At 39.3% G+C, this 20,013-nt stretch overlaps 1 long non-coding RNA gene and 1 pseudogene across 1 annotated transcript in view; both read right to left on the bottom strand.

Annotated features, from left to right (window-relative positions):
* Nucleotides 1-273: 273 nt before the first annotated feature.
* LOC138984907 (uncharacterized) overlaps nt 274-20,013 on the bottom strand; it is an 83,000-nt gene continuing 63,260 nt past the window's right edge. Inside the window, exon 3 of the long non-coding RNA XR_011462150.1 lies at nt 274-446. This is a non-coding gene — a long non-coding RNA (uncharacterized lncRNA). The remainder of the gene's footprint in view (nt 447-20,013) is intronic.
* LOC102268560 (regulator of nonsense transcripts 3B pseudogene) overlaps nt 16,137-20,013 on the bottom strand; it is a 43,947-nt pseudogene continuing 40,070 nt past the window's right edge.

Raw genomic sequence — 20,013 nt, 5'->3', positions numbered from 1 at the left:
AGTCAGTGGTTTTCACAGGGTTGAGGAAACTGTACTTTTAGTACTAGAGTGACCTCTGGGGCTTGGGTAAAATGTAGACTGCAGAAAAGAAGACATGAAAAATCCAGAAACTTTGGCCTTTGACCCAGAAATATATATTGGCTGAATCGCCACAACAATTCTGAGCACAATAAAACTGACTACCATGAGTTTTTCTCAAATGTTTACACCGTAGTTTCTTAACCACATGTGAACACAATTGAAGCACTTAGAAATAATCTTCGGATTGTTTGTTGTCCCATTTCAATAAGGTGAGCCAAGGTGTAAGTGACACGGTGCCTTGAAATGCCCCAGCTATGCTTCACTTCTGTTTTCCAAATCTCACAGCAAAATGCTTCTTGCCTTGTGGCCCACACTCATCTGGAACTATTTCAGGAGGGATTTCTGGAAACACAGTTTCAGCTCAGCTTAAAGCAGACAAAAAGAAAACAGACAATTAATATTTAATGAATGAGTGAACAAATGAAAAATCAAATTAATCACCTTTAAGAATTAACTGCCATGAATTTCAGATATCTGAACTGTCAGGGCTCTTCATTTCCCTAGGGAATTTAGTATATCCTTTGCTGGAAAATATACTTATTACCTTTTTTTTATTTGCTAGCATCAAGTCTCTCACCTTCTATCTTCCATTAAACATCATCTCCGCTCATTCACCAGAACTCATGTTTCCAACAGCCTCAACTCATTTATCTATGTCATGGAAGCAGCACTGCCCTAGATTAACCAGGCATCACTTTCCTGATGTTTTGATTATTCTAAATGTCTATCTCAACATGCAAGAGTAATCAAGTAGCATTTATAGAAAGGGTTCAGGAAGAGATAAAAGATAATAAAGGCTGCATCTTGTGTAATGGAGCATGTGATGTTAACTTCTTCAGATAATGAAAACGAGGAGGCAAGGAGAGATAAAGAAAATAAAGATTAGCTGCTTTCCCTCACCCTGAGCCTCAATTCTAATACATTTATAATAATCCACCATCTATCAGAGTAAAGATACATATTCAAAATTAAGAGATAAGTTATCATTTTTTCATTAATATTAAATGATTTCCCAGCATTTGCCAATTTGGATATAGAAGGTTAATTCATTAAGAATAATTATCAAAGTGACTCATGACGAATTGTTTGGTGCCAAAACATAGCAGGGATGTGTGTCAGGCATTCTCTTATAACCAGTGATTCTCAAACTAACAAGAGAAGAATCACCAGAGGGACTTTTTAAAGCATAGATTGCCCGACCCCATCCCTAGAGTTTCTGATTCACTTGGTCTGTGCTGGGGCCAAGAATTCGCATTTTGAACATATTCCCAAATGATACTGATTTGCTCCTCGTCTGAGGACTGAGCTTTGAGAAACACTGTTAGAAAAAAGCTACGTAAAGAGGGCGGAGAGCCTGTATCTTATTTGTCAGGATCACTTAACGGTATGTCTTGCAGGTACCTACAATTAACTCCACAATTAACGTGCTTATTATCACAAATGGCTAAACACTAAGCTATGTGTCAAATCATTGCTTCACACAACCTTAAGTTAAAGCATCTACTGTATGTCTTGTTATCCAGCCAATACAGAAAGTCGAGCCAAGCATTTAAAACCCTGTTTAAATAGACACAGTTGCTATATCTAATCAACACAGCAGCAGGGCTTGCCAAAAACCTATAAAACTAATGGATTTGCAAGAAAATTACATCACCTTCAAATCAATGCTGGTAACACAGGTGGCATTTATAAAAAGTAAAGAAATTGACATTAACACAGCCCATCTTTGCTGCCTGCCAATGAGTACTCCAGCTTTGTTGAGGAAAGATCGACTTTCTTCCAAGAATTATATGTAAATACACTAACTTAAATCATTCCAAAATAGTGTAGTCGAAAGAAGCAGAGACTGTTCTGAAATGTGTCAATTGATAAGTTAAGAATATTTGGTCTAAGTTTTATAGGGCTGTTCTTATCCAGCAATGGGCAAATGGTCTTCAAATCAAGGATTCTTTTCCTATTGAAAAAATAAATAAAAGGATTAACCATCTAACTCTCATTTTCCTTGCTTCATCACCAAAGAGGCCCACAGAAATTACAGTGTGCTATGTAATGGAAAAGCAGCTGAAAACTCAAACCTGTGGCTGCAGGCATAACCTCTGCTCTGGGGACCTGCATTTACTTAGCAAATGGAATTAAAATTCTGATCAATGATATAAAAGGTTTATAAGGGAGGAAATTGTTGTGTGGTCACATTGACTGCCTTAATCCCTTTCAGTTTGTGCTGCCCACCTTGTTTTGAAACCAATCCACAGGGAATCATTTTCACCTTGAAAACTCCAGATTCATGTGAAGCTTAGAAATAAAGCTCTCTGGGAAATGCTTTCCTGGGTAATCCCAGAGAAATAGGAGGCATGTGTTGAAAATGTGCACACATGCACACACATACACACACACACACACACAGGAATATGCACTTGTGCATGCTTACACACCCTCATCATAAAATCCTATATGAAGTCAACATTTTCCAGGAAGAGATACTGCCTACTATAAATGTAATCGACTATAAATCTACTCAAGCATAGAAATGGCTTATATTCCACTGATTGAGCTGCACAAATATTCCATCTAAATGACTGGATAGTGACACAGAGTATTTAGATCATTTGGGTTTAGAAGTATCTGTGTTGTCTACTAAAAATGCTTTGTTATCTCCTTTGGAAAAAAAAAATAACAATTAGGGAGACAAATTAAAAAACCTGAGTTATACAGTGGAAGACCAAATAGATAATGGTCCATTTGATTATAAGTTTTGGTATCTTATACAGTTCATTTTTTACATGGAGACTACAGACATCAAGAGAATGTGTGAGCAACAATCACAATAAAGATACTTATGTAATTAAGAGTTGTTTTAGAAAGGCAGGTTTTAAGAAAAGACATCATAAATATAATTAGCTACAAATATTTTTTTAAAGCATGGTAGGAGATCAGTCAAGGTGGAATAAGAGGACATGGAATTCACCTCCTTCCATGAACAACTTTAAAAATACATCTACATGTGGAACGATTCTTACTGAAAACTAACTAGAAACAGTCAGAAAGACTCTTGTACATCCAAGGCTGCAAGAAAGATTCACACATAATCAGGTAAGAAGAGAAGAAAGGCAATGCAGACAGGACCTGTGCCCCTGGGAGGAAATCTAAAGAAAAGAGAGAGTATGTGGGTGGAGATGCCCCCTCTCACCCTCCTCCCATCCCTGCTACACTTACCTCCCTGTAGGAGTGAACAATGAGAGCCACAGATTGGGTGCTTCCATCCTGGGTTTCTACACTTGGGAGAGGAGTCACTTTGTTTGGCTGGAGGGCTGTGGGAAGCTGGAGGAGTGTGTGGGGGCTGGTTTGCCCCTGAGGCAGAGCAGAGAGGGTAGAGAGAGGACTGCTCTAGAGACTCCCTGGTTTCTGCCTACCACCTCAACAGAAGCCCCATCCAAAGCCAAGTAAATGCTGCAGTCCTGCTCATTCTGCATCCTAGCACAGCACTGGATCTAGAGTGGCCAGACTGGGGAGAAAGCCAGGCCATGGGCTTTCTCAGAGACAACCTGATCTCCTGGGGGCTGAGCCCAGGAAGAGCAGCTATGGCCATTGTTGGTGCTTATTCAGAAAAATCATTCGAAGCAGCCCAGAACTCTACTACGACTGATGCCCCAATGTATGCCAAGAGTTGACAGGAGCCCCACCTGCCTTACAGCATGGCTCCACAACAGGGCAAGGGTGGTACAGGCTGGGCTCAAAGATTGGCTGCAAGGAGCAAAGGGAACTTGTACTCAAGGCTCTGTCTGAGCAAAGGCAGAGAAACAACTGGGGGCACCCACACAGGCAGTTGCATCAGAAAGTGCTCAGGCCTCTGTCTGTGGCTGATATGAGCAGATAACCTGAATGGGCCTCCTTGCTGAGGTTCTCTTGCATCTGGAGCAAGGGTCCCAGTGTTAGGAAAGGGAAGGCATATACTTAAAGGGAACAGAGTCACTGTGCATGGGCTCCACCCTCAGGGCTTCTTCTCCAGCAGCTTGGGATCAGACCGCACCCCACAAGGGTAGTGCGGGCCACTGAGCAGTGGGGAAGTCCCACCTTTCACCTGTCTCTGCTCTAGCCCCTCCATCTCCAACCCCACCACTTGCCAAGGTGATACCTTCCAGGATACCCTGTGAAAAGATGTGACTTGCATCCATGTCAATGTAGCTCTCCCACCAGAGGCATGAGCACACAGTCTGTGCCGGGACACCCCTTCAAGACCACGTTAGGTAACTGCTTCACCTAAATTCATAGAGGCAGAGAAAGTTAAAAAAAAAAAGAAAAGGCAGAACCATTCTCAGTTGAAAGAACAAGAGAAAACCCTGGGGGAAAAAATAATGAAACAAACAATTTATCAGATAAAGAAGTCAAAGCATTGGTAATCAAAATGTGAACTGAATTAGGGAAAAGAATAAACGAACTCACTGAGAATTTTAACAATGAGCTCGAAAAAAGATAAAAGACATCTCACTCAGAAATGAAGAATATAATAACTGAATATATAATTATGTGAATGGTCCCCTCTAGAGCAGTCCTTGGTCATCACGGTAGCCTTGTGAGAAGTACATTTTAACACATGAGAGAGAAGACTGAGTAAAATACTTAATTGAAAGAATAGATATAAAGAACCAGCATTTGCTAAATTAATATGTTCAATTGCTTTTATTTATTAATACACTAGAGTCCTTATATTTAGTATGATTCTGAATATTTAAAAGAACCCAACACAATTACCAATAACTTCCTATGGATAATATTTCTGCGTGTGCATTTGAACATGGGACATAAAGCATATATAACATTTAAGTGTGTGGCTTAGCTAAGGGTTTTCAGGTTGTTATTATGTCACCACAAAGCAACTTGAAGACTAAAACACAGAGCGATAATAGTTTTCATTAACGTTGATCACACAGTTCAAGTAAAGACACAGATGGAAAGCATTCCAATTGCAAAATGTTAACAGTCAATATTGAGAGGAGAAAGAACAATTAAGTTGAGCAATGAGCTATTTATAATTTTGGTTGCCTTGAGTCCTGAATTTTCTTTATTACCATGAGGCTGTGGTTACTTCTTGAATGATTTTTGGCCTGAAGTATCCTAAAAGTAGGTTTTCAACTTGATGAAAAAAGTTTGTTTTTGTAAAAAATAAAAATAATAAGGTGCCATCATTAGTATAAATGATACAAGATCTTTGTTATCTTTCTGTTCTTCCTGATGTCCTTTTTATACACTTTTTTGCACAATGGCTGCAAGTCCATCATCTTAGTCAAATGTGACAGCAACGGGCCAGAGTGATGTGACAAAACAATGTTCCACTTTTAATATACTAGATTATAAGCTTCTTGAGGGCAGGGACCGATCAATTTTATTTGTACCTCTAGTATCTAATATACTGTCTCTCAAATAGTAAAAGAGAATGCTTTTTTGAATGAATGCATGATATTTATATGATTGACTAATATTCATACATACACAGAACACTGTCAAATATACGTACAAATAGAATTATTCTAAGTTTAATTTTTATTCTGTGACTCTGGAAGTATTAGGATGTTATTTCTAGTCCTGCCTTGACAGTGTGAACAATAGTAGATACAACGCCAGATTTGGATTATTTTGGCTTTTGGTTATTTGGATTCTTGGTAGGTATTTGTAAATTGTAAGTTATCTTGTGATAGTTTTCTAAAAGTCTTAGAAGCTTTTTGAATTTTCTTCATTTTCCTTTAAAATGCCTTTTTTTTAAAACATGGTCTGGGCTTTGAGAAACATCTCTATCAGTAATTAATAAAGACAGAGACATATGAAGCAACTTTTTCCACAAGAGTTATTATAGATATATCACTTGTGACAGCTTTTTGGGTCCCCTATAAATTCCTGTCTCACCAAAAGAGTTATCAATCTCACACGCGTCATGAGACTCTACCAAACTCAGATTGCTATGTTTTTTGTCAATTTAAGCTTATTTATAGAACAGCAAGCACTGTAGGTTAAAAAGAAAGCTATCCCACAGGGAGGATCTCTTCAACTGAAGAACCCCTGTTTCAGCATGACGTTCCACGGTCTATCAAACTGAAATAGCTTAGCAGTAGCTATACAAGTTTCCTTCTAAGACTTCCTTCTAAGATTTAAGGAGAACAGAAGAGCTTCTTTTAACATGAACTTTATTGTAACCAATAAAGGATTAATATGGGGGAAAGAAAGCTACTTTGTGGAATGAACAATTAACAGTGTAGCCATTTGTTCTGTGAATATTTATGAACAGCCACTCACATGTCAAGAAATGTGCAACTAGACAATACAACATTCACCTTTGGGCGCAGATCACATGAAAAGTAAGTAATGTGCAGGGATAATTGTAACCTACTAAATGGGAGTGCTTCTTCACCATGGTATTTTTAACCTTATCTAGAAGCAATGGGATGAAGGGGTCTTCATTCTGATCTTTCTTCATCATTATAATTCTATGACTTTGACTTCTCTTGTTGTCTATGAAACACTGGCTCTATTAGGGTGTGAAATCCTCCATGATAATACTGGAAAACTCTCAATCTCTGCAACTGCAGTTTGTCAACTTTCATTCCTATACCTTTTATACCTCTATTAGTCACAATTCCTCACTCGTATCATTGTGGTAAATCTTTTGATTCCTAATTGATTCTGCCTTACATCTAAGGCATGTCTGTAACCACTGAGAGGTACAAAATCTTTTCTGTATTTTGAAATGTCTGTATAAGCATCCCAAATTCAAGTCTGTGATGGGTAGAGATTTATAAATCTCCTAAAATTAAGATGAAATAAAAATAACCCCTGAGATGAAAGCTCAAGGTCATTTATCACATGTTTTTCCTTTGATCCAGTAGAAAGGTCACTTCCTTCTTCACTCCTTCCCAATTCCATAGTCATCCTCCACTGCAGCTAAAGAAGGTAAAAGATAGACCAGACCATCTTGAAACAATGCTTTTGTACTCATATATAAAGCAAGCCCCCTTCTCAGGTCAGTTTCTATTCACTAATTAAGGCAAAAGATTTCTTCTCTATAAGGCTATCAGCTAAACCCCAAAATGTGTGAATTTTTAAAATGTGTTTTCCATAGCATTTATTGGAGAAGGAAATGGTAACCCACTCCAGTATTCTTGGGTGGAGAATTCCATGGACAGAGAAGTCTGGCAAGCTACAGGCCATACAGTTCATGGGGTCACAAAGAGTCAGACACAACTGAGCAACTAACATTTTCACTTTCATGGTATTTATTCATATTACCACTAAAGTACTTACCATATTCCACTATTACCTAATTCTGTGTGTCTTCTCCAAGAAATTATACCTTCCTGAATCTTGGTGGCTCAGATAGTAAAGAATCTGCCTGCAATGCAGGAGACCCAAGTTCAATCCCTGAGTTAGTCAGGAAGATCCCTGGAGAAGGGCATGGCAACCCACTCCAATATTCTTGCCTTGAAAATACCAAGGACAGAGGAGGCTAGTAGGCTACAATCCATGGGGTTGCAATGAGTCAGCCATGACTGAGCAACTAACATTTCACTTTTCTTTTGTCCAAGAATTAATACCCTTCTTGAAAGCAGAGGGGATATCTCTGTATTTGCATTCCTTTTGCCCAGTTCTGTGACAGATACATTGTAGGTATCAGTAATAGGACTTATAAAAGAAATAAATGAGTTAATTTAAAACATTGCTTTCTGCAAAAAAAAAAAAAATCTGTATTACTGGGTTTTGCAGCTTAACTTTTCATCCCTTTTACCTAAGGGATAATTAGCAACTAAAAGGGAAAGGGCAAATGCTTCTTTTTAATTTAAAAATCATGCTGTGATGAAAGTTAAGAGAAAGCAATTTGACTTTGAATATCACTGTAGGGCTCAGGACACAGACACAGTTCAGACAATAAAATGTCTTCATATTTTCCACCTAGCATTCAAGCAAATGTGAAGACTAGATGACTGAATGCCGCACTTCCCTGAGCTCCTGACAAAATTGTCCAGATCACACTGTCATGGATCCACACAGATCCATCCAAGTTAACCAGTGACAAAATGACCATCTGCTTGGTCAAAAGTTGGTAAGTACAGGATATGCTGCTGTCCAACTGATAGCCTTTACAAATTGATTAAATCAGTGCACTTTTAAAGAATGCATAATCTTTTCCACCATTTTCCTCATTCTTACAAGAAAGACACCTGACTTGGCATTTAAACCTATCTAAATATGGTGATGAATAGTTTGAAACAAAGAGTCACTGTAATATTGCTTGCAGCTTGGGATAAATATTTTCTGCAAATATGAAATCCTACTTCACGTGGGAGGAGGATATTTTAGAATAATGTCAGCTGAGTTATGTTGGCTGAAACTAGCTTTGTTTCCAACTGTGGATGTAAATGAGCAGATTTAGTCCTTCTGTCACCAGTACCCTGACATGAGACATAATACGCTATGAAGAACTTAGCACTTGGAAGCATATATTTTAGAATAATAATATTAAACCTTATCTTTAAAGATTTTATAATACTTGGAGGGTTGTGGAACGTGTGACTCTGGAGGTATATGAACACATTCAGAACTCTTCACAACATGGGCACTGACTGGCTTATGTCTCACTCACAGTTCTGTCCACAAATACCAAAACAAATGCAAAAGGAATCTCCAGCACCATTAGATACCTTTTATGGCAGTCTTTGGACAGATGCTCTAAATATATTTTCATTTACTGCCTTTGGATTCTGAAGGAAATGTTTAAGCATTTTTAGATTTTAATATTTTTTGTGATTCATACATGGTTGTTTTTTAAATCCTCTCTTTGCACTTTGTATATAAACAGTTCTACCTGTGTACATATTATAGACTGCTAGAAATAAGAATAGGCTGGTCTTGGGAGCAAGCATCATCTTCAAGTTGGGAAGTGTATTATTATTGATGCTTGAATCTGTGAAAATTAAGTTCTAAAGCGTGTACTAAAAATGTATAAGGGGAAAGTATCTGAAGGGCTTTTCAGGTGGCTCAGTGGTAAAGAATCGGCCTGCCAATGCAGGAGCCACAGGAGGTGTGGGTTCTAACTCTGGGTCTCCCATGGAGAGAGGAGCCTGGCAGGCTACAGTCCGTGAGGTGACAAAAGAATCGGACCCGACTTAGCGAGTAAACAACAATGTAGAGTGTAGGGTCTGAATTCCCCGACCAGAGATTGAACCCACACCCCCTGCCCTGAAAGTGCAGAGTCTTAACCACTAGACCACCAAGGAAGTCCCGGTTTGAGGTGTTCTTGACTTTCTTTATGAAAATGGAAAAGGATGTTTATCTATAAAGAATCACAATGAAGGAGTCAAGTAGAAGATTTGAAAAGAGGTTGACTAGTTGACGGAAAGAAGAGGAAAAGGAGCTGATGAGGAGAGGACTGCTCATTGACACCCAAGTCCAGGTGGGATGCTTAGAATGGTGGCACAAATCCTCAGGCTAGGCTAGAACTCAGATCTTACGTTTAGGTTTGGGGAGGGGTCTAATGAAGATATAATAGAGCAACACTAGTTGCCAACTTATGTGAATGGCAAGGTGCTTGGAACTGTTCTGAGGGGCAGAATCCATACCATACCATGTAGCAGAAGAAACACCCTGGGATAAGTGGTTAAGAATTTGGACATTGCTCCTGTGGAGGAAACCATGTGTCTTCCACAGTAGAGACACACTCAAATGATCTCAGAAGAGGTATGGCTGAGTATAACCTGGCTACCCCTTCCTAACACACATGGCACACAAGCTTTTCTTAGGAAACATCCATTGTTTCTACAGGCAGGTAAGGACCATTTGGTCTTCACCTCAGCGAGTTGTTTATCAGCATCATATTAACTCATGACATCTGGTCTAGTAATATTTTTAACTTTGAGGATGAAGCTTTGTAAAAAATCATTTTTCACTGTAGTCAGAGATGTCTGAATACTCATATATACCGGGTTGTACACTTCGTTTTCTGTTATGAAGTTATGCTTCAAATTTGTATTTTTGTCTGCTTTTCTTAAGCACATTTATAAAATGTATTATACTCACCTTTTTCTTTTTCAGCAAAAGGCAGTAGCCTTGAAAGAGACAGAAACAGAGAACTGAAGGACCAGCAGAGTCTAATTTAGCATCCCAGTTCCCCCACTTACAGTGGATATCGTCTCATCAGCCATGTAACTTCTCAGGCCTCTGATTTCTTTCTTATATAGAAAAGCAGGTTTGGCTAGATTTTCCAGTTCTAAGATTCTTTATAAGATAGAAATCTTACTTCCTCGTGGTCAATTTGAAGTGTAGCATTAAAGTCAAACAGCCAAGAACATCTGCAATCAGGGTAGGTAGCAGGCTGTGCCCATGTGTTCTAGAAGCCTAATACCAACGCTGGGGTTTTATACTGCAGCAGCATAATCATTCCTACCAGCATGTTCCATTAAAGCTTGACTTACTGCCAGGGAATTCACCTGCTGACACAGTAAAACTCCTAACTGGAAGCATTAACATTGCGATGTCAGATGGGGAAAAAAATGGTTCATAAATTCCACAAACATGCACTGCTTTATTTGGGGTCCTGGCTGCAAACTCATTATTTATGCTGTGTACAGTAGACCATCAACATATCCCACTGGGAAATTAGTTTGCAATTTAGAATCGTTTCAAAGTACAAGTGATTCTCAAGTCATTTTCTGAGGTTAAATGAGAACTCTTATTGCTTTCCGTGGGCTCTGAGGGAATTTTTACTCTGTGTATTCCCTCCTCCCCCAGCTTCAGCTATACTGTCTTGATTTTACTTTCTTAAATGCACTTTGGTGCTAAATCTCTTATTTTTTTTTCCCCCAAGTTTTGAAAGCCAGGAAATGGAGTGGTATTTGTTGCATTTTCTTGCTTGCAGGGCAGTTTAAGTACCTCACTTTTGATTACTGCTTTTATTCTTCAAAGACCCCGCCTGAGAGGTTTCCAAGTTCTCCATGAATAGCATTGCGTAGCTAATATAGCAGTCATGGGGGAAGACCGGATGGCATCCACTTTAGGGTACACTGAGTCAGAGTCATGATGCCACTCCCATTTTGGCTCCTCACTCTGGGGGCCGTGCCATGGGACAGGCCTGAATCCAGGCAGATGAGCTGAGAGCAGAAGGCATTAGTCTCAGAATTCCAGGTAATGGACACTGGAGGTTCAACTTTGCTTTTGGGTTTATGAGCCCATAAGGGTGAAACAAATTATTAAGATAAAAAGCATTCATTCCACTGACCCTTTTTATGTTAACACACCCCTTTATTTGATTCTTTCCTTTAGAACCTCCTTAAGCATTTTTAAACTTTATTTCACTGCTAACTGTGGGCATATCTTCTGTCTTATCCCCAACCTAGGAGACTTGATCTCAGACCATCTGGTAAATAATTTGTAACCCAATCTTATCCTTGGGGAAATATATAGCGTTACTTTAACTGTGCCATTTTAGCCTTATCATTCCCAGAAAGTAGCAAATAATCCATAGTGTGGAGATATTGTCAAAAAATTGTTTTCTCCTTTCTGAAATGCCAATATTACTAGCTATTAGGCTGATATTATTAGCTATAATGAACAAAAATAAAAATAGAAAATAAAGCAGCGTTGCTAAGCCACATCAAAGGGCTCCTCTCCTCCAACAAGGAGCATTAGAGTTTATCTGAAACCAAAATTTCAACATCTCTGTAATGCATTGGGAGAGTCTTTCCATAGGCCCAGACCAGAAAGTATACAAACCGAAGAGATTGAGTGTTTAGTTTCAAAATACATGAAATCACCAGTTTAAACATAGACACTACACACAAGGAATGCAAAGAAACAATGAAAGCCAGAGATCAACAGAGTAAATATCACCTAGAAATACTAACAGTCTTAAAGGTCAGAAATCCTTAGTTAAACAAAAAGACCCATCCGTTAAAAACAATCAATTACAAGATAACCTGATAATAGCACACTATGAGTCCTCTTTAAAAGCAGGTATTATTCAGTGAAAAGCTATTAGCTATGTGTTTTAGAAGTAAATAAATAGAGCAGATAACAAATAGTGACTGAAACTTGAAGAAAAAGAAACCAAAAATTAAGTGCATTTGGAACTGCTTAATATTGAACATCTAAGGCACTGGAGAAAGTCTTTGTTCCATGGGTATAAATCCATGAGTGTCAGTATGCTAAGGCTCTGGTATTGCATGGAAAAAGCAAAAATGATTCACTAGTTACAATATTTTGAGTTAGCCTTCCTGGCTGAGATTGTTTTAAAAGGTCTTCCTTGATTACGGATAATTCAAGTCTTTCTCTGCTGGTATTAGAAGATGAACATGCATCCAAAATAATCCCCTTTTCCTTCAAGCTTTGAAGGAAGCATGTTTTGGCTGGTTTTCTCATGTTTTTGGTGTTTTTTTCTCTTTCTAAATGTTATATAGACTTTATAATTTGTTAGTACCTATATTCAACTCTATTTCAAATCCTGAAAGATGATGCTGTGAAAGTGCTGCACTCAATATGCCAGCAAATTTGGAAAACTCAGCAGTGGCCACAGGACTGGAAAAGGTCAGTTTTCATTCCGATCCCAAAGAAAGGCAATGCCAAAGAATGCTCAAACTACCGCACAATTGCACTCATCTCACATGCTAGTAAAATCATGCTCAAAATTCTCCAAGCCAGGCTTCAGCAATATGTGAACCATGAACTTCCTGATATTCAAGCTGGTTTTAGAAAAGGCAGAGGAACCAGAGATCAAATTGCCAACATCCTCTGGATCATGGAAAAAGCAAGAGAGTTCCAGAAAAACATCTATTTCTGCTTTATTGACTATTCCAAAGCCTTTGACTGTGTGGATCACAATAAACTGTGGAAAATTCTGAAAGAGATGGGAATACCAGACCACCTGATCTGCCTCTTGAGAAATTTGTATGCAGGTCAGGAAGAAATAGTTAGAACTGGACGTGGAACAACAGACTGGTTCCAAATAGGAAAAGGAGTATGTCAAGGTTGTATATTGTCACCCTGCTGATTTAACTTATATGCAGAGTACATCATGAGAAACACTGGACTGGAAGAAGTACAAGCTGGAATCAAGATTGCCGGGAGAAATATCAATAACCTCAGATATGCAGATGACACCACCCTTATGGTAGAAAGTGAAAGAGTAGAGTGAAAAAGTTGGCTTAAAGCTCAACATTCCGAAAACAAAGATCATGGCATCCGGTCCCATCACTTCATGGGAAATAGATGGGGAAACAGTGGAAACAGTGTCAGACTTTATTTTTGGGGGCTCCAAAATCACTGCAGATAGTGACTGCAGCCATGAAATTAAAAGACACTTACTCCTTGAAAGGAAAGTTATGACCAACCTAGATAGCATATTCAAAAGCAGAGACATTACTTTGCCAACAAAGGTTCGTCTAGTCAAGGCTATGGTTTTTCCTGTGGTCATGTATGGATGTGAGAGTTGGACTGTGAAGAAGGCTGAGTGCCACAGAATTGATGCTTTTGAACTGTGGTGTTGGAGAAGACTCTTGAGAGTCCCTTGGACTGCAAGGAGATCCAACCAGTCCATTCTGAAGGAGATCAGCCCTGGGATTTCTTTGGAAGGAATGATGCTAAAGCTGAAACTCCAGTACTTTGGCCACCTCATGCGAAGAGTTGACTCATTGGAAAAGACTCTGATGCTGGGAGGGATTGGGGGCAGGAGGAGAAGGGGACGACAGAGGATGAGATGGCTGGATGACATCACTGACTCGATGGATGTGAGTCTGAGTGAACTCCGGGAGTTGGTGATGGACAGGGAGGCCTGGCGTGCTGCGATTCATGGGGTTGCAAAGAGTCGGACACGACTGAGTGACTGAACTGAACTGGTATTAAACTCAGGGTTTCCCCAGGTGGCGCTAATACAGGAGATGTAAGAAATGCAGGTTTCTGGGTTAGGAAGAACCACTGGAGGAGGCATGGCAACTCACTCCAGTATTCCTGCCTGGAGAATCCCATGGACAAGAGTTGCCTGGCGGGCTACAATTCATAGGGTCACAAAGAGTTGGACACTACTGAAGAGACTTGGCATGCACACACACATATTCAACTTATCTTGGCCTTTGCTTGGTAAAATAACAGGTTAAACAGATATGATATTTGACATATTGAGGCTTAACATCTCTTAATCTGTAAGAAATCTTGAGTGGATGATATTTATAAAGACTTTTCTCTTGTCACCAACAATTTTTTTCTCTTAAACTTTCATATTATTATTTCAGATAACACTTTCTGATAACTACTAATTTCAGATAACTGCTTTCAGATAACATACTAATTATTTATCATTAAAGCCCCAAATCTTCTTATATTTATGGAGATAGGCTTAATCCTTTTAAACTTTCCAACTCTCCAGGGTAGTATCTTATCATTGGCAAATTCAGACATTCCTACATGTTTAATGTTTCATGAGATAAGTAATTTATTTATAACATTATCAGACAATGTGGCAAAAAAGCAGTAGGATATGCTCTGTGGCCTTTCTGTTTTCATAACATTATTTGAGCAAGAGAAGAACTCATTCTCTAGAAGTAAGATTCCACTTTCAGCTTCTCAAAGCTGTAACCTACTTTGATTTTGTAATAGAGCCTTTCTGGAAGGTCTATCATAAATTAGCAACAAAAGGAGATTAATATATATTTTTTTCCTTTCTCCCCAAATGTTAAGTTTTGCTGAAAAGTCTTTCCTTCTTTCTTTCTTTTGAGTGCTGTTATTTATTGACATTGATGCAAGACAAGCTAAGTTGCTATTTAACTGGGACAAATATTGGTGCAATTTCCTTCCTGGAGAAGGTAGGCACTCAGCTCATGAAACCTAAGGTCAAGCAAAGACTGGATTGTCAAGCACCAACTAAGGGTTAAACTTCTTGAATATAAAAATTGCTAAAGGCAAAATGATGTGTTTTTTTCAAAAAAATTTTACACTAATCTCACGTAATCAAACAAAGAACTAAAGTGAAAGTGAAAGTCGCTCAGTCGTGTCCGACTCTTTGCGACCCCATGGACCACACAGTCCATGGAATTCTCCAGGCCAGAATACTGGAGTGGGTAGTGGTTCCTAAACTAATTCTAAAACTTCAGGACATATATATGGAATTTAGAAAGATGGTAACAATAACCCTGTATACGAGACAGCAAAAGAGACACTGATTTATAGAACAGTCTTTTGGACTCTGTGGGAGAGGGAGAGGGTGGGATGATTTGGGAGAATGGCATTGAAATATGTATAATATCATATATGAAACGAGTCTCCAGTCCAGGTTCGATTCGTGATACTGAATGCTTGGGGGTGGTGCAATGGGACGACTCAGAGGGATGGTATGGGGAGGGAGGAGGGAGGAGGATTCAAGATGGGGAACACATGTATACCTGTGGCAGATTCATTTCAATATATGGCAAAACCAATACAATATTGTAAAGTTAAAAATAAAATTAAATTAAAAAAAAGATATTGACATGACACGATTGTTTAAATTTCTGCATAAATGAAGATGTGTTATATCCTTCACTGTACTTGTATTACAATTACATGCTTCTTGCTTCTACACTACACAAAGTCAACAGTTATCACCAACAATGACTATAACTAGATCTGAACGAGACTTCACAGTGACTCTGCTCAATTGAAATTTAAGAAAATTCAATCCAGGATTAAGAAAACCTTTTGATTTTAAAGCCAGTTCTCATGTCTTCTTCTCAGGTCATACTTAAATAAGTCCTCTCGTGACATTTCTTGCCTGCAAACTGATGTATGTCCTCTCCCCATCAGCTTTATCTGACATTTTAAAGTTAATTTGTAGAAAACTGCATAAAAAATGAAAATTGCACTTCCAATCTGAACCTGCAATCAGGTTCCTGCTTTGACACAAAACTTACTCCTCTGCAGTGTACCCCACCAGCACAGCACCCCTTTTCTCTCTCTCTCTATTCCTTTGCCCCGAAGGCACTTCAGGATTGCTTAATTCCGTCCTCTTTGGCTGCCTAGACAGTCAGGACACCTAAGGCCATCTGGACTTATCACTCCTCCCTTCCTTCTATTCTATGGTTAATACCACTTTCCTGCTTTATCTCTATGGCTGAATCTCCAGTCCTGGTGCTGGTCTCAGAGGTACAGAACCGATTTCGGCTTCGAGCTCCTGGCTGGTAAAGCTGCATCGCTAGGTGATCCTTGTTTCTTATGCAATCTCTCTTAACCACTTCTTTCTTTTCAGTTTTTTTTTCTGAGTTGCATACTGGCTCTGTACCTTCAGGCTTCTTTCCTTTTTCCCAAAGTGCTTCTTCCTCCTTCTTCATTTCTTCTTCCTTTCTCTTGCAAGCCTTCTCCTTCTCATAGTGCTCCTTCTGCCTGTGGATCTCTTCTTCCTGCCTCTTCAGCCTCTCTCTCCCACCAGATGCACTCTTGGACCTATTCATAATCCCGCTCCCTCTCCCGGTATTCTCTGCCATGCTCATCTTCAGGTCTCTTAGGCTTTTCATCTTTAAATTCACCCTCAGAACTCCTGGGCAATGTACAACTTTACCCACTGGCTCTTTCATCACTCAGATTCTCTTTGTCTAATTTCTTGAGCTTTGTTGTCCAATTCTTTTTCATCTCCTTTTTCTGGCTTCTTGAGCAGCTTAATCTTTGGTTCATCATTTAATTTGTCCCTTTCTGGAACTCTGTCTATCTTCTTTAGCTTTTCTATATCTGTTTTTGTTTCTCTTCTTCTTTCCACTTCTGCCTCTCTCCTTCTCTTTGTCTTTTTCCTTCTATTTCTCGCCACCTCCTTTCTTCTCTTATCTTCTGCTTGTTTTTCAGGAAGCTCAAAAGTGGAGATGCCTTTTTAGCTGTTAGTTCTCTATTTTTTGCTTCCATTTCCTCTAGCAGTGTCTCTGGAGTAGATGTCATTTTCTCATTATCTGCAGCATAGCTCTCCAAAATTTTTCTATATTCTGGATCATCATCAATAGTCCTGATTTTAGTATCTCTTTTCTTAGTCTTCTTTTTTGCAGCTTTTTGAAAAGGTGCAAATTCTATGATGGCAGGATATTCCTGACCTTTATTGTCAAGGAATAACCATCATAACCATCAAAACAATCCCTGAACAAAATAATGTCCTCTTGGCTTTAAAAGTTGATGTATGCTCTTGCATACACATGAGGATACATAGTAATATCATTAGAAAAAAACTCAATATAATCATGGTCAGGCGTAGGCTGAAGATGTTCCTGAAGTTGCTCTTTGGTCAAAGTGGGCGGTAATCTCTGAATTACTGCCTCGCTCAATGTCTTTCTTCTCCTTGTTCCAATCCTGCTTATCTTCCCCTTTAGTGCTGTCTCCTGAAGCCCCAACACTGCTGCCTGTAGCACTGTGGCAGCTTGGCCTAAACACTGGCTACGTCAGTCACCTACGCTTCCCAGCCTCTGCTGAGAAGTCTTATTTTAAACCATATGCCAGAGGATGCTTCCTCTACCTAAATTAAGACCTGAAGTACTGTATAACTGAATTCTTGAAAATAATTCCATGGAGGCAAAATCCATGGCAAAACCATGTTTTCTAGGTCACTAAAACCTAATGTTCATGCTATACTTGCAGGTGAACTTTTGCAAAATGCAAGCATAGTATTGAAATCAATAAGAGGCCAGTGACTGCAGGGCAGCAGAAAGACTCCAGGGTAGATATTCTCATGTCAGCAGGTTGGGGGAGGAACTGAGGATGCTGGTGAATTCAGGAATCCCCTTCTTTATAGGAATATCTGACTCTAATCCTAAACCCAAAGCAGGGATTGAGGACTGCTCTGGTGGCCCAGTGGCTCATACTCCATGCATCCAGTGCTTGGGGTCTAGGTTCAATTCCTGGTCATGCAACTAGATCTCATATGCCATAGCTAAGACCTAGTGTAGCCAAATAAATAAATAAATATTAAAAAACAAATAAACCCAGGGCTGACTTCTATGTTCATTAACAGTATTATCCCCTCCCTTTATTTTCCAAGCCAGGCTTCAACAGTACATGAACCATGAACTTCCAGATGTTCATGCTGGATTTAGAGAAGGCAGAGGAACCAGAGATCAAATTGCCAACATCTGTTAGATCATTGAAAAAGCAAGAGAGTTCTAGAAAAACATCTACTTCTGCTTTATTGATTACACCAAAGCATTTGACTAAACTGTGGGAAATTCTACAAGAGATGGGAATACCAGACCACTCGACCTGCCTCCTGAGAAATCTGTATGCAGATCAAGATGCAACAGTTAGAACTGGACATGGAACAACAGACTGATTCCAAATCGGGAAAGGAATACATCAAGGCTATATATTATCACCCTGCTTTATTTAACTTATATGCAGAGTGCATCATGAGAAACGCTGGGCTGGAAGAAACACAAGCTGGAATCAAGATTGCCAGGAGAAATATCAATAACCTCAGATATGCAGATGACACCACCCTTATGGCAGAAAGCAAAGAAGAACTAAAAAGCCTCTTGATGAAAGTGAAAGAGGAGAGTGAAAAAATTGGCTTAAAACTCAACATTCAGAAAACTGAGGTCATGGCATCTGGTCCCATCACTTCATGGCAAATAGAAGGAGAAATAGTGGAAACAGTGGCAAACTTTATTTTGAGGGGGCTCCAAAATCACTGCAGATGGTGACTGCAGCCATGAAATTAAAAGATGCTTGCTCCTTGGAAGAAAAGCTATGACCAACCTAGAGAGCATATTCAAAAGCAAAGACATTACTTTGCCAACAAGCCCCATCTAGTCAAGGCTATGGTTTTTCTAGTAGTCATGTATGGATGTGAGAGTTGGACCATAAAGAAGGCTTAATGTTGAAGAATTGATGCTTTTGAACTGTGTGTTGGAGAAGACTCTTGAGAGTCCCTTGGACAGTAAGAAGATCCAACAAGTCAGTCCTAAAGGAAATTAGTCCTGAATACTCATTGAAAGACTGATGCTGAAGCTGAAGCTCCAGTACTTTGGCCACCTGATGTGAAGAACTGACTCAATGGAAAAGACCCTGATGCTGGGAAAGATTGAAGGCTGGAGAATGCGACAAGAGAGGATGAGATGATTGGATGGCATCACTGATTCAAAGGACATGAGTTTCAGCAAACTCCAGGAGTTGCTGATGGACAGGGAAGCCTGGTGTGTTGCAGTACATTGGGTTGCAAAGAGTTTAGACACGACTGAGCCACTGAACTGAACTGAACTCTATCATCAAACTCTGATGCTAGGAAAGATTAAGAGGAGGAGAAGGGGGAAATAAGATAAGATGGTTGGAGGGCATCACCGACTCAATGGACATGAATTTGAGCAAATTCTGGGAGATGGTGACGGATAGGGAAGCCTGGCATGCTGCAGTCCATCGAGTCGCAAAGAGTCAGACACAACTTAGTGACATAACAACTACACTCAAACATTTTGTTCTCAGTTATTAACATGTAATTTTGAGGGATTATGTATTTTCACATTAGATATAATCACACATTCTGAAAGTTTGCCTAACTGTCCTGAAATTTTTACGAAAAAGAAAATAGGACACACATTCCTATACCTAAAACATGAATTTCTTTGGGCCCATGCATTTTTTCCCTAGTGGGTCCCATGGTCAGGTCTCTGGACCAGAGACATGGTACACTTAGTTCTGAGGTTCTCAATATTTAAAGTGATATTTTTAAAAGCAACATAAGCAGCCTCAAAACCTGTTGTTTGGACACATAAACACATGGCCTTGGATCTGGAAGAAACAATGAGGTTGTAACATATTGTGAGGCAAATTGTTGAAGCCAGGAGTCGAAAGAACACAGAGCGTCCCTTTCTTCAGCTGGTTTTCACAAGTTTATCCATGTCAGCAAATCAGACTCGAGACAGTCAAAACAGAACCCTTGGGTTGACCTCATTCTCTTCAAAACTT

This window comes from Bos mutus, chromosome 23 (genome assembly GCF_027580195.1).
Source record: "Bos mutus isolate GX-2022 chromosome 23, NWIPB_WYAK_1.1, whole genome shotgun sequence".
NCBI lineage: Eukaryota > Metazoa > Chordata > Mammalia > Artiodactyla > Bovidae > Bos > Bos mutus.
This window is presented reverse-complemented; position numbering and strand designations above follow the sequence as displayed.